The sequence below is a fragment of the Tursiops truncatus genome, chromosome 3, assembly GCF_011762595.2.
Source record: "Tursiops truncatus isolate mTurTru1 chromosome 3, mTurTru1.mat.Y, whole genome shotgun sequence".
In the NCBI taxonomy this organism is placed as follows: Eukaryota; Metazoa; Chordata; class Mammalia; order Artiodactyla; family Delphinidae; genus Tursiops; species Tursiops truncatus.
Window position 1 is genome coordinate 97,090,769 of NC_047036.1, and position 23,686 is coordinate 97,114,454.

The 23,686-nt window shown below is 36.8% G+C and overlaps 1 long non-coding RNA gene across 1 annotated transcript in view; it reads right to left on the reverse strand.

Moving 5' to 3' along the window:
- Positions 1-23,686, reverse strand: part of LOC141278211 (uncharacterized) — a 700,570-nt gene that overhangs the window by 647,284 nt on the left and 29,600 nt on the right. The window contains exons 2-3 of the long non-coding RNA XR_012330558.1: positions 1,553-1,722; positions 522-603 (exon numbers count right to left, since the gene is read on the reverse strand). This is a non-coding gene — a long non-coding RNA (uncharacterized lncRNA). The remainder of the gene's footprint in view (positions 1-521; positions 604-1,552; positions 1,723-23,686) is intronic.

A 23,686-nucleotide genomic window follows, 5' to 3' on the forward strand; every position in this document is an offset into this window, starting at 1 on the left:
ACCAGATAATGAAAGTGGAAAATTCAACAAAGTAATGGAGGTCAACACCTCAATATTGTTATGATATTGAAAAAAGCCCATGCCAGTGCTTACTAAATGTGTTACAGAACTGGTGAACAAAAATGACCTAAGAAGGGCTGTGAATCTAAACTATACCAATGGTCTTGAGTAACTGTAAATATTTCTCCAAATGGTGAGAGTTGATAGGAATTCCTACATCCAAATTGGCCTATCTCTCCAACATCTGAAATAAAGATCAGCTATTTTAAAAATTATGAGGAAATAAATTTTAAATTTTAACCTTTAAAAAAAAGTTTACAATAAGTTTAACACCCACCCCCTTCAACAAGAAGAAAAAGTTAGACAACTTGTACCCTCTATCCAAAGTGCCTCATGTAAAGCAAAACACAAAATACACTGGTTATAATTCCAATTTTACTTAACTGTGGCACAAATAACCTCAGGGAATCAGCTATGCAAGAGTACACAAATTAGAAGTAAAAAAGCTATATAATACATACCAACTCTAAAAAACAGGGTTTCAATTCTGATAAGATGTAAATCTAGTAAAACTGTTGGATCCTTTGGCCAAGATCATCAACCCTGAAAGAAATAGAGATTGAAGTTCAAAAAAAAACCCTGAAATCTCCAGAAAAACAAAGTTTATTTTTAACTATTGTTTATGTGTCTATATGTAGAAGGCTTGGGGTGGGTGTTAAGAGAGGGGAGGAGAGGCACTGATTTGGGTTTAGGGGTGGAAAATCCATTGATAGAGAAAGTGCTAAACTCCTGTCTTACTTGGAGAGAGGTTTAAATATCAACTCAAATCATAAAAGTAATAGAGTGAAAAAGACACAGGAAAAGGAACAAACTTAAATAATAAACTGGTAAAGTAGGTAAAAATAGGCCCAAGTATATCAACAATTAAAATCAATATAAATATACTAAATTGGAAAATTAAAGGTTGAAGACAGATAAATGCTGCTTGTAAGTAACACACCAAAAGCAAAGGACATACAAATATTGGGGGGAAACAATAGAAAAAGACCTATCAGGGAAATAGTAACCAAAATAAAACCGGACTACCTATATTAATATCAAATAAAATACACTTTAAGAGAAACAGCGCTATTAAGAACGGAGAGGGAGAGAGGGGGAAGACGGCAGAAGAGTAAGATGTGGAGATCACCTTCCTCCCCACAGATACACCAGAAATACATCTACACATGGAACAACTCCTACAGAACACCGACTGAACGCTGGCAGAAGACCTCAGACCTCCCAAAAGGCAAGAAACCCCCCCACGTACCTGGGTAGGGCAAAAGAAAAAAGAATAAACAGAGACAAAAGGATAGGGACAGGACCGGCACCAGTGGGAGGGAGCTCTGAAGGAGGAAAGGTTTCCACACACTAGGAAGCCCCTTCGCGGGCTGACACTGCGGGTGGCGAAGGGGGGAAGCTTCGAGGCCGCGGAGGAGAGCACAGCAACAGGGGAGCGGAGGGCAAAGGAGAGAGATTCCCGCACAGAGGATCAGGGCCGACCGGCACTCACCAGCGCGAGAGGTTTGTCTGCTCACCCGCCGGGGCGGGCGGGGCTGGGAGCTGAGGCTCCGGCTTCAGTCAGAGCACAGGGAGAGGACTGGTGTTGGCAACATGAACACAGCCTGCAGGGGGTTGGCGGATCACGGCTAGCCGGGAGGGAGTCCGGGGAAAAGTCTGGACCTGCCGAAGAGGCAAGAGACTTTTTCTTACCTCTTTGTTTCTTGGTGCCGAGGAGAGGGGATTCACAGAGCCGCTTAAAGGAGCTCCAGAGATTGGCGCGAGCCGCGGCTAACAGCGCGGACCCCAGAGACGGGCATGAGATGCTAAGGCTGCTGCTGCAGCCACCAAGAAGCCTGTGTGCCAGCACAGGTCACTATCCACACCCCGCTTCAGCCCGCCACTGCCAGGGTCCCGGGATCCAGAGACAACTTTCCCGGGAGAACGCACAGCGCGCCTCAGGTTGGTGCAACGTCCCACCGGCCTTTGCCACCGCACACTCGCCGCGCATCTGCACACCTCCTTCCCCGCAGCTTGAGTGAGCCAGAGCCCCAGAGTCAGCTGCTCCTTTAACCCCGTCCTGTCTGAGCGAAGAACAGACACCCTCTGGTGACCTACACGCAGAGGCAGGGCCAAATCCAAAGCTGAGCCCCGGGAGCTGTGCAAACAAAGAGGAGAAAGGGAAATCCCTCCCAGCAGCCTCAGGAGCAGAGGATTAAATCCCCACAATCAACTTGATGTACCCTGCATCTGTGGAATACATGAATACACAACGAATCATCCGAAATTAAGGGGGCGGACTTTGAGAGCAAGATTTACTACTTTTTCCCCTTTTCCTCTTTTTGTGAGTGTGTATGTGTATGCTTCTGTGTGAGATCTTGTCTGTATAGCTTTGCTTTCACCATTTGTCCTAGGCTTCTATCCGTCTGTTTTTTGTTGTTTTTTTTGCTTTTCAAAAATCTTCTTCTTAATAATAATGTTTTATTTTAATAACTTTGTATTATCTTACTTTGTTTTATTTTATTTTACTCTCTTGCTTCTTTCTTTCTTTCTACTTTTTCTCCCTTTTATTCTGAGCGATGTGGATGAAAGGCTCTTGGTGCTTCAACCAGGAGTCAGTGCTGTGCCTCTGAGGTGGGAGAGCCAACTGCAGGACACTGGTCCACAAGAGACCTCCCAGCTCCACATAATATCAAACGGCGAAAATCTACCAGAGATCTCCACCTCAACACCAGCACCCAGCTTCACTCAATGACCAGAAAGCTACAGTGCTGGACACCCTATGCCAAACAACTAGCAAGACAGGAACACAACCCCACCCATTAGAAGAGAGGCTGCTTAAAATCATACTAAGTCGTGGACCTGCCCACCAGAAAGACAAGATCCAGCTTCATCCACCAGAACACAGGCACTAGTCCCCTCTAACAGGAAGCATACACAACCCACTGAACCAACTTTAGCCACTGGGGACAGAAACAAAAAACAAGGGGAACTATGAACCTGCAGCCTGCAAAAAGGAGACACCAAACACAGTAAGACAAGCAAAATGAGAAGACAGAAAAACACACAGCAGATGAAGGACCAAGATAAAAACCCACCAGACCTAACAAATGAAGAGGAAACAGGCAGTCAACCTGAAAAAGAATTCAGAATGATGATAGTTAAGATGATCCAAAATCTTGGAAATAGAATAGAGAAAAAGCAAGAAACATTTAACATGGAACTAGAAAAACTAAACATGAAACAAGCAATGATGAACAACACAATAAATGAAAATAAAAATACTCTAGATTGGATCAATAGCAGAATAACTGAGGCAGAAGAACGGATAAGGGACCTGGAAGATAAAATAGTGGAAATAACTACTGCAGAGCAGAATAAAGAGAAAAGAATGAAAAGAACTGAGGACAGTCTCAGAGACCTCTGGGACAACATTAAACACACCAACATTCAAATTATAGGGGTTCCAGAAGAAGAAGAGGAAAAGAAAGGGACTGAGAAAATATCTGAAGAGATTATAGTTGAAAACTTCCCCAATATGGGAAAGGAAATAGTTAATCAAGTCCAGGAAGCACAGAGAGTCCCATACAGGATAAATCCAAGGAGAAACATGCCAAGACATATATTAATCAAACTGTCAAAAATTAAATACAAAGAAAATATATTAAAAGCAGCAAGGGAAAAACAACAAGTAACACACAAGGGAATCCCCATAAGGTTAACAGCTGATCTTTCAGCAGAAACTCTGCAAGCCAGAAGGGACTGGCAGGACATATTTAAAGTAATGAAGGAGAAAAATCTACAACCAAGATTACTCTACCCAGCAAGGATCTCATTCAGATTTGATGGAGAAATTAAAACCTTTACAGACAAGCAAAAGCTGAGAGAGTTCAGCACCACCAAACCAGCTTTACAACAAATGCTAAAGGCACTTCTCTAGACAAGAAACACAAGAGAAGGAAAAGACCTATAATAACAAACCCAAAACAATTTAGAAAATGGGAATAGGAAAATACATATCGATAATTACCTAAAATGTAAATGGACTAAATGCTCCCACCAAAAGACACAGATTGGCTGAATGGATACAAAAACAAGACCCATATATATGCTGTCTACAAGAGACCCACTTCAGACCTAGAGATACATACAGACTGAAAGTAAGGGGATGGAAAAAGATATTCCATGCAAATGGAAACCAAAAGAAAGCTGGAGTAGCAATTCTCATATCAGACAAAATTGACATTAAAATAAAAACTATTACAAGAGACAAAGAAGGACACTACATAATGATCAAGGGATCGATCCAAGAAGAAGATATAACAATTGTAAATATTTATGCACCCAACATAGGAGCACCTCAATACATAAGGCAAAAACTAACAGCCATAAAAGGGGAAATCGACAGTAACACATTCATAGTAGGGGACTTCAACACCCCACTTTCACCAATGGACAGATCATCCAAAATGAAAATAAATAAGGAAACACAAGCTTTAAATGATACATTAAACAAGATGGACTTAATTGATATTTATAGGACAATCCATCCAAAAACAACAGAGTACACATTTTTCTCAAGTGCTCATTGAACATTCTCCAGGATAGATCATATCTTGGGTCACAAATCAATCCTTGGTAAATTTAAGAAAATTGAAATTGTATCAAGTATCTTTTCTGACCACAACACCATGAGACTAGATATCAATTACAGGAAAAGATCTGTAAAAAATACAAACACATGGAGGCTAAACAATACACTACTTAATAACGAAGTGATCACTGAAGAAATCAAAGAGGAAATAAAAAAATACCTAGAAACAAATGACAATGGAGACACAATGACCCAAAACCTATGGCATGCAGCAAAAGCAGTGCTAAGAAGGAAGTTTATAGCAGTACAAGCCCACCATAAGAAGCAAGAAATATCTCGAATAAACACCCTAACCTTGCACCTAAAGCAATTAGAGAAAGAAGAACAAAAAAACCCCAAAGTTAGCAGAAGGAAAGAAATCATAAAAATCAGATCAGAAATAAATGAAAAAGAAATGAAGGAAACAATAGCAAAGATCAATAAAACTAAAAGCTGCTTCTTTGAGAAGATAAACAAAATAGATAAACCATTAGCCAGACTCATCAAGAAAAAAAGGGAGAAGACTCAAATGAATAGAATTAGAAATGAAACAGGAGAAGTAACAACTGACACTGCAGAAATACAAAACATCATGAGAGATTACTACAAGCAACTCTATGCCAATAAAATGGACAATCTGGAAGAAATGGACAAATTCTTAGAAATGCACAACCTGCCAAGACTGAATCAGGAAGAAATAGAAAATATGAACAGACCAATCACAAGCACTGAAATTGAAACTGTGATTAAAAATCTTCCAACAAACAAAAGCCCATGACCAGATGGCTTCACAGGCGAATTCTATCAAACATTTAGAGAAGAGCTAACACCTATCCTCAAACTCTTCCAAAATATAGCAGAGGGAGGAACACTCCCAAATTCCTTCTACGAGGCTACCATCACCTTGATACCAAAACCAGACAAGGATGTCACAAAGAAAGAAAACTACAGGCCAATATCGCTGATGAACATAGATGCAAAAATCCTCAACAAAATACTAGCAAACAGAATCCAACAGCACATTAAAAGGATCATACACCATGATCAAGTGGGGTTTATTCCAGGAATGCAAGGATTCTTTAATATACGCAAATCTATCAATGTGATAAACCACATTAACAAATTGAAGGAGAAAAACCATATGATCATCTCAATAGATGCAGAGAAAGCTTTTGACAAAATTCAACACCCATTTATGATAAAAACCCTGCAGAAAGTAGGCATAGAGGGAACTTTCCTCAACATAATAAAGGCCATATATGACAAGCCCACAGCCAACATCATCCTCAATGGTGAAAAACTAAAAGCATTTCCACTAACATCAGGAACAAGACAAGGTTGCCCACTCTCACCACTCTTATTCAACATAGGTTTGGAAGTTTTAGCCATAGCAATCAGAGAAGAAAAGGAAATAAAAGGAATCCAAATCGGAAAAGAAGAAGTAAAGCTGTCACTGTTTGCAGATGACATGATACTATACATAGAGAATCCTAAAGATGCTACCAGAAAACTACTAGAGCTAATCAATGAATTTGGTAAAGTAGCAGGATACAAAATTAATGCACAGAAATCTCTGGCATTCCTATATACCAATGATGAAAAATCTGAAAGTGAAATCAAGAAAACACTCCCATTTACCATTGCAACAAAAAGAATAAAATATCTAGGAATAAACCTACCTAAGGAGACAAAAGACCTGTATGCAGAAAATTATAAGACACTGATGAAAGGAATTAAAGATGATACAAATAGATGGAGAGATATACCATGTTCTTGGATTGGAAGAATCAACATTGTGAAAATGACTCTACTACCCAAAGCAATCTATAGATTCAATGCAATCCCTATCAAACTACCAATGGCATTTTTCACAGAACTAGAACAAAAAATTTCACAATTTGTATGGAAACACAAAAGACCCCGAATAGCCAAAGCAATCTTGAGAACAAAAAATGGAGCTGGAGGAATCAGGCTCCCTGACTTCAGACTATATTACAAAGCTACAGTATTCAAGACAGTATGGTGCTGGCACAAAAACAGAAAGATAGATCAATGGAACTGGATAGAAAGCCCAGAGATAAACCCATGCACATATTGACACCTTATCTTTGATAAAGATGGCAGGAATGTACAGTGGAGAAAGGACAGTCTCTTCACTAAGTGGTGCTCGGAAAACTGGACAGGTACATGTAAAAGTGTGAGATTAGATCACTCCCTAACACCATACACAAAAATAAGCTCAAAATGGATTAAAGACCTAAATGTAAGGCCAGAGACTATCAATCTCTTAGAGGAAAACCTAGGCAGAACACTCTATGACATAAATCACAGCAAGATCCTTTTTGACCCACCTCCTAGAGAAATGGAAATAAAAACAAAAATAAACAAATGGGACCTAATGAAACTTCAAAGCTTTTGCACAGCAAAGGAAACCATAAACAAGACCAAAAGACAACCCTCAGAATTGGAGAAAATTTTTGCAAATGAAGCAACTGACAAAGGATTAATTTCCAAAATTTACAAGCAGCTCATGCAGCTCAATATCAAAAAAACAAACAACCCAATCCAAAAATGGACAGAAGACCTAAACAGACATTTCTCCAAAGAAGATATACAGATTGCCAACAAACAACTGAAAGAAAGCTCAACATCATTAATCATTAGAGAAATGCAAATCAAAACTACAATGAGATATCATCTCACATCAGTCAGAATGGCCATCACCAAAAAATCTAGAAACAATAAATGCTGGAGAGGGTGTGGAGAAAAGGGAACCCTCTTGCACTGTTGGTGGGAATGTGAATTGATTCACCCACTATGGAGAACAGTATGGAAGTTCCTTAACAAACTACAAATAGAAGTAACATATGACCCAGTAATCCCACTACTGGGCATATACCCTGAGAAAACCAAAATTCAAAAGAGTCATGTACCAAAATGTTCATTGCAGCTCTATTTACAATAGCCTGGAGATGGAAACAACCTAAGTGTCCATCATTGGATGAATGGATAAAGAAGATGTGGCACATATATACAATGGAATATTACTCAGCCATAAAAAGAAACGAAATTGAGCTATTTGTAATGAGGTGGATAGACCTAGAGTCTGTCATACAGAGTGAAGTAAGTCAGAAAGAGAAAGACAAATACCGTATGCTAACACATATACATGGAATTTAAGAAAAAAAATGTCATGAAGAACCTAGGGGTAAGACAGGAATAAAGACACAGACCTACTGGAGAACGGACTTGAGGATATGGGGAGGGGGAAGGGTGAGCTGTGACAGGGCGAGAGAGAGGCATGGACATATATACACTATCAAACGTAAGGTAGATAGCTAGTGGGAAGCAGCCGCATGGTACAGGGATATCGGCTCAGTGCTTTGTGACCGCCTGGAGGGGTGGGATAGGGAGGGTGGGAGGGAGGGAGATGCAAGAGGGAAGAGATATGGGAACATATGTATATGTATAACTGATTCACTTTGTTATAAAGCAGAAACTAACACACCATTGTAAAGCAATTATACCCCAATGAAGATGTTAAAAAAAGAAAAAAAGAAAAAAGAAAGGGTTCAAATAGACAACCTAACTTTATGCCTCAGGAAACTAGAAAAAGAGGAACAAACAAAGCCCAAAGTTGTTAGAAGGAAGGAAATAACAAAGATCAGAATGGAAATAAATTAAACAGAAACTAAGAAGACAACAGAAAAGATTAAAGCAAGAGCTGATTTTTTTAAAAGATAACCAAAATACACAAATCTTTACCTATATTTGAACCAAGAAAAAAGAGAACTCAAATAAAATTATAAATGAAAGAGGAGACATTACAACAAATAATACAAAAATACAAAGACTACTATGAAAAATTATGCACCAAATTATACAACGTAAAGAAATGAATTTTTAGAAACATACAACCTAACAAGACTGAATCATGATGCAACAGAAAATCTGAAAAGACCAATTACTAGTAAAGAGATTGAATCAGTAATTGAAAACCTCCCCAAAGCAAAGCCCAGGACCAGATGGCTTCACTGATGAATTTTACCACACATTTAAAGAACTAATGCCAAACCTTCTCAAACTCCTCCAAAATGTTGAAAAGAAAAAGGGAATGCTCCCAAACTTATTTTATGAGAATAGAATTACCCTGACACTAAAGCCCAATAAAGATACCATAAAAAAAGAAAACTACTGGCCAATACCCATGATGAATATAGATGTAAAAAATCTCAACAAAATACTAGGAAGCTGAATTCAACACCAAATTAAAAGACTATTACACATTAACCCTAAGATGCAAGGATGGTTGAACATATGAAAATCAGTTGGCATGATACACATTAACAGAATAAAAGATAAAAATCATGTATCATCTCAAAAGAGGTAGGAAAAGCATTTGGCAAATTCAACACCCTTTCATGATAAAAGCTTTCAACAAACTAGGAATAGAAGGAGATCACCTCAACGTATTAAAGGCTATATACGAGAAGGCCACAACCAACATTGCAGTTGAGAGTAAAAAAACTGAATGCTTCTCCTCTAAGATCAGGGATAAAGCAAGGATGCTCATTCTCACCACTTCTAGTCAATATACTCCTGGCCAGAAAAATTAGGCAAGAAAAAGAAATAAAAGCCATTTAATGAGAAAAGAAAAGTAATACTGTCCTGTTTGCATATGACATGATCTTACTTATAGAAAATAAAGACTCCATAAAAAACTGCTACAAATAATAAGCAAATTTAGTAAAGTTGCAGGATACAAAAACAATATACAAAAACTAGTTACATTTCTATACACTAACAATGAACTACCTGAAAAGGAAATTAGGGAACTAATCTCATTACAATAGCACTGAAAAGAACAAGACACTTAAGAATAAATTTAACTAAGGACATGAAAGACTTACACACTGAAAACTATAAAACATTGATGAAAGAAATTAAAGATAAAAACAAATTTTTAAAAAATCCCATGTTAATGGATTGGAAGAAATACTATTGTTAAAATGTTCACGTATCAAATGTTTCAAAATCCCACTGGCATTTTTTTAGAGAAATAGAGAAATCAATTCGAAAATTGTAACCACAAAAGACTCTGAATAGCCAATTCAATCTTGATCAAGAAGAACAAAGCTGAAGGCATCACACTTCCTGATTTCAAAATATGTTACAAAGCTATAGTAATGAAAACAGCAAGATATTGGCATAAAAACAGAAACACAGCTCAATGGAACAGAATAGAGAGCCCAGAAATAAATCCATGCTTATATGGTCAATTAATTTTCAACAAAGTAGCCAAGAATATAGAGTGGGGAAAAAAAATAGTCTCTTCAACAAATGATGTTGGGAAAACTTGACAGCCACATGCAAAAGAATGAAACTGGATCCTCATCTTCCATCATATACAAAGTAGATTTAAAAGCTTAAAATGTATTAAGGACTTTAAATGAAGACCTGAAACTATAAAACTTGCAGAAGACAACACAGGGGTAAGCTTGTCCCAGGGAGACTTTGGTCTAGGTAGTGATTTCATGGATATGATACTAAAAGCACAAGCAACAAAAGCAAAAATAGAAAAGTGGGACTACATAAAACTGGAAAGCTTCTGCACAGCAAAGGAAACAATAAACAGTGAAATTCAACCTATGGAACGGGTAAAAATATTTGCAAACCATGTATCTGATGAGGGGTTCATTTTCAAAATATATAAAGAACTCTGATAACTCAGTAACAAAAAACTAAAAACCAATTTAAGAATGGGCTGAATGTTTAAGCAGACATTTCTCCAAAAAAAGTCATACAAATGGCCAATAGGTATATGTAAAGATGCACAATATCATTAAGAAAATACAAATCAAAACCACAATGAAATTTGACCTCACACTTAAGATGTCTACTATTAAAAAAAAAAAACAGATAACAACTGTTGGGGTGGATGTGGAGAAATTGGAACCTTTATATACTGCTGGTAGGAATGCAAACTTATCCAGCAGCTATGGAAAACAGTATGGTGGTTCCTCAAAAAATTAAAAGTAGGACTACCATATGATCCACTTCTGGGTACTTATTCAAAAGTATTGAAATAAAGATCTCAAAGACATGGGAGTAAGCTCATGTTTGTTGCAGCACTATTCACAATAGCCAAAATGAGAAAACAATCTAAATGCCCATGGACAGATAAATGAATAAAGAAAATGTGGTGTATACATATAATGAAATATTATTCAGCCTTCAAAAGGAAGGAAATTATGCAATAAGTAACAAAATGGATGAAACTTGACTTCCATGCTAGGAAAATGAGCCAGTCACAGAAGGACAAATATTTGCATAATTCCATTTATATAAGGTATCTAAAATAGTCAAACTCATAGAATCAGAGAGTGGAATGATGGTTGCCAGGGACCAGTGGGAGGAGAAAATGGGAAGTTGTTAATCAATGGGCATAAAGTTTCAGTTAAGCAATGTGAATAAGTAGTAGACATCTGCTATACAGCATTGTGTCCATAGTTAACAATACTGCATTGTACACTTAAAAACTTGTTAAGAGGGTAGATCTCAGGTTAAATGTTCTTACCACAATAAAATAAAATTTTTAAAATAATTTAAAAGTCAGGAATGGTACAGGAATACTCATTAGTATTATTTCTATTCAATACTGAATTACAGGCCCTAACTAGCACAATAGAAAGAGATCAGAAACGTACAGGTTACAATTAAGGAAATAAAGCTGTTATTATTTGCAAATGATTTTATCAACTACATTTTAAAAACACAAAATTATTGGATCTCTGGACAAGGTGGCTAGCTATATGAAAGTCAGACACATGTCTATACAAGAGCAGGAAACTAGAAAACTTAAAAGGAAAAGATATTATTTTACAATTGCATCAAAGAAGACAAAGCACTGAAGAATAAGTATACCAAAAGGTATTCAGGCTCTCCACAGGGAAATTGTAGAATTTTACTGAAATGGATTAAGTTTTATCTAACATAGACTAACTCTTTTCTAATCTCCAGAACACTCTGCTCCGTGGTCAGGGAAGTTCTAGAACTCAGGTTTTCAAAGAAGATACTGTCGTTCCCGGCCATTAATGGCTATAATTCTTTCTATCAAGACAAAACTGCTTTTCTGACCTTCCTTTGGCACCTTCACAATGGTGTTCTATTTCCCCTTGTTATCCTCAGTTTTCCAATGTTATTCCTTTAGAAGAAAGTCTGTTTCCAGAAACTCAGCTAAATCAAATTTGACCAAATACTCTCAATATTTCCTCTTTTTGTGGTCAGTTTTTCATTTACCTCTATTTAATCCTCCCTTATCTCAATGCACACTTCCTACTCTTTGGCAAAGTTGGTTCTAGTTCATCTATTCTCCCATTACCTGTGCTCAAATATTAATTATTGGCTCTTTATACAATATGAATTCCAAAAACGCACATTTGAATTGCATGTTTGTAAATACATACATATGTATTTGTATATATCTTCTACAGCATAATGGCATAAATCTATTATGTGAACAACTATAGGGCCTATTCAGAAGCTTGTACACAAACTCCCCATTATTCATATTAATGTGAGAGGCAGAGGCAGATGTTAAAAATAATGAAACATGTAAGTAATCAAGTAGTTTCTCAGCAGCTCTTTTAAAAAGCCATTTAAAATATTATGTTGCTAATTGTTTTGTCTATGGCTTCTCTTCCTCCAGTAGTGTATATACTCAGAAAGAGGTAAAATTAAATATATATATATGTATACACACATATATACACACACCCCCAAAGACATAGAACACAAAAAACAATTTTTTAAAGAGGTTAGGAAAGTATTTCATTTGATGTGTCAAAGTCTTCAGGCTTGATATGACTCAAAATGCTTACGATATATCTAAAAACCAATGAAATGACGAAAGAAGTGAAAACTGATATGATGAAAATTATTTTAAGCCATGAAAAAGTAAACTTGACATTACACTTCTATTTGATTAAAACCTTCAAACTATAGGCCAACCGGGTGACAACTGAATTTGTCTTCTCATGCGTAGCTATTCAAACATCTCCTACTGATTTCCCCTGAAAAACTACAGACAAGTATTTACCAAAGTCCACAGGAGTCTGTTCTCTGAATAAAAAATCTCAAAGTAATAAAACACTTACTCTGCCTTCTGCTACAACGCACTTTCTCCTTGAATAAAACCTATGATTCAATTTCAAGGGCTCAGCTTTTCCTCTCTGTTGCTTAGGAAGAGTGGGTAAACATGCCATTAAAGGAGAAGTCCTGGAGAGTCATTATACTTACTCACCCATAACCTCATTAACTTGCACATCTAACGCACCTTCACTCGCTCGTCACCTCCGCGGTTCTCTTCGTCTCCATTCATTTTCACCCAGCCTAATTGCCATCTAAGTAGCTGTACCAAAGGTCCTGCTGTCGCCTCACAGATTTTCACCATGTATCAACACCCAGTATTGTAATTCACCCCTGGTTTACTATTCATTCTGGCTTTAGGTCATCCTTTCACAGCCTCCACGTACCAGACACTGAGAGTCTCTTCCCACCCAACGAGCACACTTTTAATAAGAACCGAGCAACTTAAGGTATTTTTTTTTCTCTTGGAGACTTAAGATGCTTTAACAAATATAAAACCATAAACAAATTCATGAATAGTTCTACAGCTAAAGCAAGCTTTCAAAACTCAGCTGATTCAAAAAGATCCCTGTTTCTTTTACTACTTAAAACCCTTCCCAACTTCATCCTAAGCTCCCTGTCCAGACCTGTCTCCAGTCAGTCCTTATACACATAAGTTCTTCATGCAAACCATTCTAAACTCATGACAGTCACTTTATGACTCTGCACCTTGGTCCATATCATTCTCTCTGCTGGTGAAGTCTCTCTCCTTTTTTCTTTTATTGTTTGATTGATTTTTGAATTTTATTATATAGTTTTATACAGGAGGTTCTTATTAGTTACCTATTTTACACATATTAGTGTATATATGTCAATCCCAATCTCCCAATTCATCCACCACCACCACCGCCCCTCTTACCCCCTTGGTGTCCGTACATTTGTTCTCTACATCTGTGTCTCTATTTCTGCCCTGCAAACCGGTTCATCTGTACCATTTTTCTAGATTCCAGATATATGCATTAATAGACGATATTTGTTTTTCTCTTTCTTACTTCACTCTGTATGACAGTCTCTAGGTCCATCCACGTCTCTACAAATGAACCAATTTCATTCCTTTTTATGGCTGAGTAATATTCCATTGTATATATATACCACATCTTCTTTATCCATTCGTCTGTCGATGGGCATTTAGGTTAATTCCATGACCTGGCTATTGTAAATAGTGCTGCAATGAACATTGGGGTGTATGTGTCTTTTTGAATTATGGTTTTCTCTGGGTATACACCCTCCTTCTTTTTTCTTACCTGGCCAACTTGTACTCATTTTGAGACCCAGCTCAAAATTCACCCCCAATCTGCAGCTTTGGCCAAATGTCCAGCCAACTTGTAGTCAGAAAAAAAAAATCGCTTTCTCAGATGTTCTCCCACAGATCTTTGTATACACTCCTTTTATGGCACTTGTTACTCTGTACTATGATTCTGGTTTTGTGTAATGGTCTTCCTAGAATCTTCACATTTAACTGATTTTAATAGACATTCGTCATTTGGGGGCTGCTCGGCATCCTAACACCTTTCCTCTTTGGGGTAGGGTTGTCAGAATTAGCAAAAACAAACAAAGGACACTTAATTAAATATGAACAAATTTATACCAAAAAGTTAACTGCTATTTATCTAAAATTCAAATCTAACTAGTTATCCTGTATTTTACCTGGCATCCCCAATTTGGGGAAAACCCAAGATTGTTGGGTGACAGAGTCAGACTTCCACTAGAAATGGCGACAAGGAGTAGCTCAATATGGATGCAAGATCTCCACTCTGCCATCAGAGGTCCCTGCCCTGTGTCGGACTCTGGAGTGAGGTACACAAGCAAGGTCATGGTACAGAAGCCAATGCCCAGAATCCTAGTGCTCACAATTCCCAAGGCAGAGCTAGCAGCATCTTTCCCAGATGATTTTGGCTGTGGCCATAACTGCTAAGCCTTCCTTATTCACATTTTTCTGAGACTAATTCATGTACTTCTCATCAATTCCAGTGTCCAAATCCTGCTTTATTGTTCTTTCCATCAATTTTCAACATTCAAAATATTAAATATGTTTAGAGTCCATCTTCTGAAGTAGAAATATAAGCCTCCTGAGAGTGGAACTTAGCTTTGTCCCCTGCTCTATCTCCTAAGCCCAGAGTGGAGCTTAGCCTTTGGTAGGTGCTCAGTGCGTATTTGATGAATAAGGGAAGTGATGAATTAATTCTTCTGAACAAACACCTTTTGCATTTAAATTTAACCAGAATTGATTTGTTTTGAAACCGAAATACTTGTTTATTACATTCTACATTTTTAGGGAATGGATACACAGATAATTTAATGTAGTACCATAACCACCATATCAAAAATAAATTGTACAGATCTTGGGTATAACAACAAAACAACTCTGGCTAAGTCTATAAATTTTGGTACCATATAGAGCAGGCTCAGTAATTAAGAATCCAGACAAATGATCTTCCAATTTGTACCTCTAATACCTAGATGATACTGCTTCTATGATATAAGCTTTATGTTTCAAAAAAGTGTTGATTAGGAAGCCAAGTTTTTTAATTAGTAGAGAAAAACTTTCTAATGAATTAGAATGATCCATTTCCCCCACCGTTTCTTTCTTTTGTAATATTAATATCATTTTTAAAAATATGACACAATATTAAGTAAATCCTTATTCACATAGGTAGGAAAATGGTCAAAAAAGAGAAGGTTCTTCTTTATTTTCCATGTAATATTTTTGCAGGAATGGGCTTTTAGCAGGTATTTTTTCTAAAAATAAACATCTTCATGAAATCAGATCTCAGTGTAGTTGTTTATAATTTTAGAATAAAATTAAACACTTTCTTTGTCAAATCACCAGGTTTATTATTCATCTATGAGAAGGACTTTAAAATTTGCTTTTGAATTCAGTTATGTCATTACACTGTCCCATAGAATAACTTGGATACATGTCTTCACTTCTTTCCTAAGTCCATATTTCAATATTAAAACTAACCCATGAGCCCTTGAACTGTGCGCACGCACGCACACGCACACACACGCACACACACACCTCTTAAAGAGAAAAGTGACATTCAGGAGCAGATGTGTGAAAACAAACAAAAGGGAAGAGGAACAGTGTGGAATTTTTCCTCCTTTTTCTTTTTTTTTTTAAGTAAAAGTACTATTTTAATTTTTTTATTGAAGTATAGTTTATGTACAAGTTAGAGTTATACAATATAGTGATTCACAATTTTTAAAGTTTATACTCCATTTATAGTTATTATAAAATATTGGCTATATTCCCAGTGTTGTACAATATAGCCTTGTAGTTTATTTTATATGTAATAGTTGGTACCTCTTTCTCCCCTGCCCTTATATTTTCCCTTAGCCCTTCCCTCTCCCCACTAGTAATCACTAGTTTCTTCTCTATATCTGTGAGTCTGCTTCTTTTTTGTTATATTCACTAGTTTGTTGTATTTTTTAGGTTCCACATATAAGTCAAAGCATACAGTATGTCTTTCTCTCTCTGACTTATTTTCACTTAGCATAATGCCCTCCAAGTCCATCCATGTTGCTGCAAAGGGCAAAATTTCCTTCTTTTTTATGGCTGAGTAGTATTCCATTGTGTATATATATACCACATCTTCTTTACCCATTTATCTGTTGATGGATACTGAGGTTGCTTCCATATCTTGACTACTGTAAACAGTGCTGCTATGAACACTGACCTCCTTATTTTTCTTGACTTCTCAGTAGAATTCCACATATTTGGCCATTCTCATACATTCTCTTCCTTTCAATTCTGTGATACCGCACTCCACCAGTTTTCCTCTTATCTTACTAATTGTTCTTTCTTGGTCTTCTCTAACTTCTTCTCCTCTGTCTAATTTTTAAATATCAAGATTATACCTAACTTTTAAATATCAAGTATAATTTTCTAGACTCTCTTCTCTTTTCACCCTCAACTTTTTCCTTAGGTAAATTCATATTGATTCCAGGATTTACATGTAATACAGTGACACCTCATTTGTTATCTCTAGCTCAGACAGCTCCTCTCAACCACAGACCTTTATATCCAACTGCATAAATGATATCCCAGGCAGATATCACATAGACCCTTGGTTTTACACACACAAAATCCAACTCATGCTATTTCTCAAAAAAATGGGTTTTGTTCTGGTTGTATTATTCAGTCAATGGCAGTCACCAAAGGTCCAGAGCACTGGTTATGACTCAAACAGACACAGGCTCTAGTCTTACCTCAGACACCTTACTCATTTTTATATCAACTAACTACTTAACCTCTCCAGCTTCAGAAAATATTCTATTCATAACTGGATGAATGAATAAAAGAATCAACACCAAAGTGTGTTGCTTCCTCCATTATTTCTTATTTCCCAATTCCCAGTGGTATTTCACCAGTGTATTCTCTTAGTCACATGTGTCCTCATGAACAGAACTCTTTTTTATAGAATTATCTGAGCATCTAACTCACACCTTCTCTTATTTCACTTTTGGTATTAGAAACCATGGGATTTCCATTGCTAATTGTCTTTCCATTCCACACCTCCAAACCCTTGAGTTTCTCATCTAGCATTTTCTAAAATACTCTACATCAATGTTTCTCAAACATTTCATCTATAAACTATTCATCAAACATCCATATCACTATTTTATGTAAGCTTTCAGTATTATAATTTTAAGTTACAAAAATAAAATGTATATTGAAATTAATATTTTCATTAATTTCCTATCAACTGTAGGGAAAATATTTTTTCTAATCTTTCACCAAATCTCTGCATAATGTCAGTGATGAGCAGTAAAATTAGTTATATGTTAGGTACACAACTGGGTTGATTTATATTCTTAGTCTTATAAGTGATCCAGAATGGCAGCAAATTTAGATAGTTCTAAGGAAAAAGGTAAACAATGATCCAAAAACTATGAAGAAATTTCACATAAAACACAATTTTCAATGCTCCTTCAGAATATAGATTGGTAACCACACCACATTAAAATGCTTTAATTTGGAAGACTGTAGCAAATAAATTTGTTTCCATTGGCTACACTGTATTAAGCCCTAGAAAATAATTTTGTCATAGAATTTAGTTATCGATGTCAAATATAATCAAGTTATATTATCAATGTTTTTTCTCTGATGAGTGCAGAAAATCATCAAGCACTAGTAAGATTCAAATTCATGGTTTGAGCCATTTGCTCCATAATTCAGTCTTATTTTAGATCTTGGTATACATTAATTTAAAAAATAAAATCACATTTCTGTTTTTAAGCACTGAGTTTAGACTTTAAGATTCAAACATATCACTAAGATTCATCATTTGAAGAAGCCATTGAAATTACTGCCATAATAAATATCAAGAAGAAATATTCTGTATCATCTTCATTTCAAAAACTGGTGGGAGTACCTGTTTCCCATTGACAGCCAGAATACTCCAGTGAAAAACCAGTCCTATAGAATCTGTCCATTTCTTCTCAAACACACTGAAAAGAAGTATGAACACTGACAGTAATGTCACTGTATAAATAATTTTCACTATTTAATTTTATTGAATGAAGAGAAAGAAATTGTGTCCAACCAAACATTTACTGTGGATAAAGCTGTTTGTTCTGTGGTGTTCAAGGCAACCTTTTACCCACCCAGGAATGCTATTCCTTCCCGTACAAATGACTTATACTCTGCCATACCAATCTCAGAACACTTTTACTACTCTGCAGCATAGCTCAAATACATAATCATTTACAATTTTAAAATATCTTTCTGTGGCATTATATTTAATGATGATCAAAACAGTGTGTCACTGAGTACTTTTCTCCATAAACTCACTGGATATTTACCAAGAGTGTATCCATGGTCAGCACATCACTGGTGTTACCTACCTGAAATTGCTTAGTATTTAGTAAGCGTATGATAATTGCCTTTCTAAATCATTTACCCTTGATATTATGCAACATCCAACAGTGTTATTTGATTTTAAAATTATAAGTTGTAAGCTAAAAAGAAATTGTAAATTTCTTTCTGAACATTAATTATACTAGTTTATCATCTTTTTGGCAACATCAGGACTCATGCCTTTTTCTTTTTTTTTTTTTGAGGACTGTAGTATCAAAAAATCTCTCAGTGGGCTTCCCTGGTGGTGCAGTGGTTCAGAGTCTGCCTGCCGATGCAGGGGACACGGGTTCGTGCCCAGGTCCGGTAAGATCCCACATGCCGTGGAGCGGCTGGGCCCGTGAGCTATGGCCGCTGAGCCTGCGCGTCCGGAGCCTGTGCTCCACAACGGGAGAGGCCACAACAGTGAGAGGCCTGCGTACTGCAAAAAAATTAATAAAATTTTTAAAAATCTCACAGTATAGGTTTCTTAAAAAACTAAAAATAGGACTACCATATGATCCAACAATTCCAATCCTGGTAAATATCCAGAAAAAAACAAAAACTGTAATTCAAAAAGATACATGCAACCCCGATATTCAGCACTATTTACAACAGCCAAGACATGGAAGCAACCCAAGCGCCCATCAACAGACGATTGTATTAAAAAGAAATGGTGGGCTTCCCTGGTGGTGCAGTGGATGGGAGTCCGCCTGCCGATGCAGGGGACGCGGGTTCGTGCCCCGGTCCGGGAGGGTCCCGCGTGCCGCGGATCAGCTGGGCCCGTGAGCCTTGGCCACTGCGCCTGCGCGTCCGGAGCCTGTGCTCCGCGGCGGGAGGGGCCACGGCAGTGAGAGGCCCGCGTACCGCAAAAAAAAAAAAAAAAAAAAAAAAAAATGGTGTGTGTGTGTATATATATATATATATATATATATATATATATATATACACACAATGGATTATTATTCAGCTTTAAAAAGGAATGAAATACTGTCACTTGCAGTAATGTGGATAGACCTAGACAATATTATGCTTGATGAAATGTCAGAGAAAGACAAATACTAATACTATATGATATCACTTATATGTGGAATCTAAATCTAATTCAATTGAATGTATATACAAAACAGAAACAGACTCACAGACATAGAAAGCAAACTTGTGGTTACCAAAGGGGAGAAGGACAAATTAGGGGTATGGAACTAACAGATAAAAACTACTATATATAAAACAGAAGCAACAAGGATTTACTGTATAACACAGGGTATTATACACATTATCTTGTAATAACGTGTAATAGGATAATAATCTGCAAAATACTGAATCACTATGCTGTACACCTGAAACTAACACAATATTGTAAAGTAACTATACTTCAGTTAAAACAAAAAAAAACTCACAGTAAATTTACTATCTCCTTCGACTGAATAACAAGACTTAATAATTTCTTATGTAAACTTTTTTTTTAAAGCTCCCAAGGATTTGGAATTTCTCCAGCTTTCCAGTTTCATCAATTTCCTTTTGCTTCCTCTTCTTGTCCCCAAAGCTGTGATCACTGTGCTCTGACAGCTTGGAGATCTCAGCAGTTCTCCAAATAGGCTTAATTTTATTTTTATTCTTGTTCTAGAATAATCTGGATTGATTTGACGGATTTACCAGTATTTTGAAAATAGCATCATAAAAAATATGGCTTTTTGTCGATATTTCACAGAATTCTAGCAATAAATAAGTTGCAGATCCTATGAAATAATATTCTCACATATCCATCTGAATGTTCATCCTATCTCTTACCTGCAGTTTTTTCTTTTGGCTGCTTCTGTGAACTTATTGCACTTGATTAATTTTTCTGAGAACCTATAGATATATGTTCTATATCCACAAGACTTTGAGATGATACATTTACTTTATAATTTTTAGCATGACATTTAGCTTTATAAAGCATTTTAATCAATTTTTCATGAATTGGGGCTAAAATGCACAACTGTAAAAATAAAATGTGAACTTGACTTTAAGCAATAAGCAAATGATATACAAATACTTTAACCAAAACTATTCCCTGATAACTGAATTCAAATCAAGATGAACTGATCAATTTAGTACATGTAGCACATATAAGACAAACGAAAATACTGGAATTTCTGAAAATCTAGTGATTAATCTTCTATTTCAAGACACTGAAATATATGTAAACAAAATTATGTCTTTACTTTTTTCTTTTGAACTATCAAATCACTTGACTGCCAACGAATATCACCAGGTATTCAAGTACTGCATGTTGAAAAACTTTGTTCCATACAGTAATACATATGTTACTGAAAAAGTGTTCCATGGTCAAATCTCTCCAGAAAATTCTGGCTAAACAAAGTATATCAGGTTTCTTTCCTGACACTGTCCAAGAGCAAAGTTTTGTTTTGTTTTGTTTTTTTAATATTTATTTACTTAGCCTGCGCCAGGTCTTAACTGCAGCATGCAGGACAGGGGTCCCCAACCCCCAGGCTGTGGACCGCTACCGAGCCGCACAGCAGGAGGTGAGCGCTGGGCCAGCGAGCAAAGCTTCATCTGCTGCTCCCCGTCACTCGCATTACTTCCTGAACCATCACTCACATTGCAGCCTGAACCAACCCTACCCCCACCCCCGTCCGTGGAAAAACTGTCTTCCATGAAAGAGGAAAGTTTGGGGACCACTGATGCAGGCTCTTTAGTTGCAGCATGTGGACTCTTAGTTGTAGCATGCATGCGGGATCTAGTTCCCCAACCAGGGATTGAACCCAGACCCTCTGAATTGGGAGTGTGGAATCTTACCCACGGGACCACCAGGGACCACCAGGGAATTCCACTGAGTATATTGCCTAAGCTTATTTCAGCACAAAGCCTCTCTTCCCTTCTTATTGAAGTTTCCTTTGGAACATAGTTTGGAAACAAATGTTTTGTTTGTTCCTTCAATCCCAGCTGGAGTTAATTGCTTAGTGGTTACAATGAGTCTAAGCAGGTCTCATTTATGGCTTAGATTTATATCTCAGTACCAGGGGAGGCATGTCAATTTACTTTTTTCTGGAGTCCTCAGCTGAAAGATACTAACCACTAGTAACTCTTAAGAGTTGTAGTTCTATGTGCTTCTTGCATCATTAGGATTTCACATAGTCTAGTTTTCTGTATTTTCCAGTAAAGGTACAGCTTAATTTTCTAGGCTCTCAGATCTGTACATGGCTCCCAAAGTAGTGAATTTACTTTCCTTCTCTTACTCTGCTTTATCACATTCACGCACTTAACCAGTTTCTCCATCCTAGCACTGATATTACTTCATCTTCATAGAATTTTTTTTTCTTCCTGTCTCCTTTCTTGGGTTATTTCTTCCACCTCATCTAATCATATTCAACAGTTTCACAGCAAATCATAGTACAAAAGAGAAAGAAACCAATGCTTTAGAATCGAGGTGAATTTCTTCATCACAATTAATTCTGCTCCTGAGGAGATACTCTCACATAGTGGAAAGGTGAGGTCGTTCTGAGTTCAGTTCCTGCAAATAATCAGCCAGTGAATTTTATGAAAGTTTCTTATTTTTATTGAACCTCAATTTTCTCATCTGTGAAATAGATATAATACCCAAATGTAGCTTTGTGGTATAGAATATACTGAAAAATAACAAGTATATAATAATTGTTAATTACCCCCACCTGTTTCCTTGGGGCAATAAGTATTTGTGGAATTCAGACAAATACTTGGATCTCATTCCCCTCATCCACCAAAAGAGAAGTTTAAACCAGATGACGTCAAGGGCCCTCAGATTTCTAGCATTGTGAACTAAAGGAACGCTCCTTTCACCTTCTCCTACAGCATCCAGCCACATGCCACTGCACATAACTGGGAGCTGCAGAAAGGTAAACACAGCACCTTGGAGGTCACTAGAGCAACTTCCCGGGTGCCCTTACTTGGTGTCTCATGATTTATAGACTTCCGTGGGCTTCTCTAAAAACTCCCCTTATAAAGAGTCACAGAAATAGTTTACTTGTATATCTCTTATTTCTCCTTGGCCACATATGCTTCCCTGAAACCTGGGGATTTCCAGAAGCTTTATTAATAATTCACATATTCCAGCAATGAATTTTGGTCACTAGTTTCTGTGAATACTGGTCAAAGATATTCGGGTCACTAGACTTATAAATGATGAGTGGCTTCTCCGTTTCCAACCAAGGGAGTTTCAACAGTCTTCTTTAGCAGAATGAGTCGCTACCATTCTCTCTTCATTATAGTATGAAGAATGAAAATTTTATGTGTAAATCATTGAAATAAAACTGATTTCATTAGGGTTGTTGACGTGCATTTTCTTTTCTTTCCTTTTGAAGCTCTTCCAATGGAATGGATAAATATAAATCTAACAGTGCATTTATTGCTACACTTTTCTCTAAAACCATTGCCCCAAATGACAACTCTTTAGTGTAAAGTAACGGCAATGTTCTCTAATATCCCATATGACAGCTATTGGCTGTTCAATGCGGCCTTGAAAATTACATGGAAAATTAAACCAATCCAACTAGCTAAGGTATATTGATATAACCGTTATATGTCTGACAAACTCACTCAAGCTAAAAATAATTAGCATTAAATCAATAAATTCAAGCTATTTACATAATTGTCCCAATATTTTAGAAGTCTGCTTTGCCACTCCCTGTTCACTCTTTTTTCCACTACACATATCATAGCTAATAGGTCCTTAATCAACTTGCAAGCAGGCAATGTTTCTAAAAAAAAAGGTTGGACACTACCTATTATAAATGATATCCAACACCTTTACACACCTTCCATGTTTATATAGACTTGCATCATCTCTTTAGGATCCTCTGAATAACCATTCCTAATTTATAAATCAAAGAAGGTAATGTTCAAAGAGACTGGATGACTTGCCCAAGCAAATAAAACATAGGACTGGGTAAAAGCCTAAGTCATCTGATTCCAGGGTCTATGTTTAGACACTGTCTCTCAGTTTACTA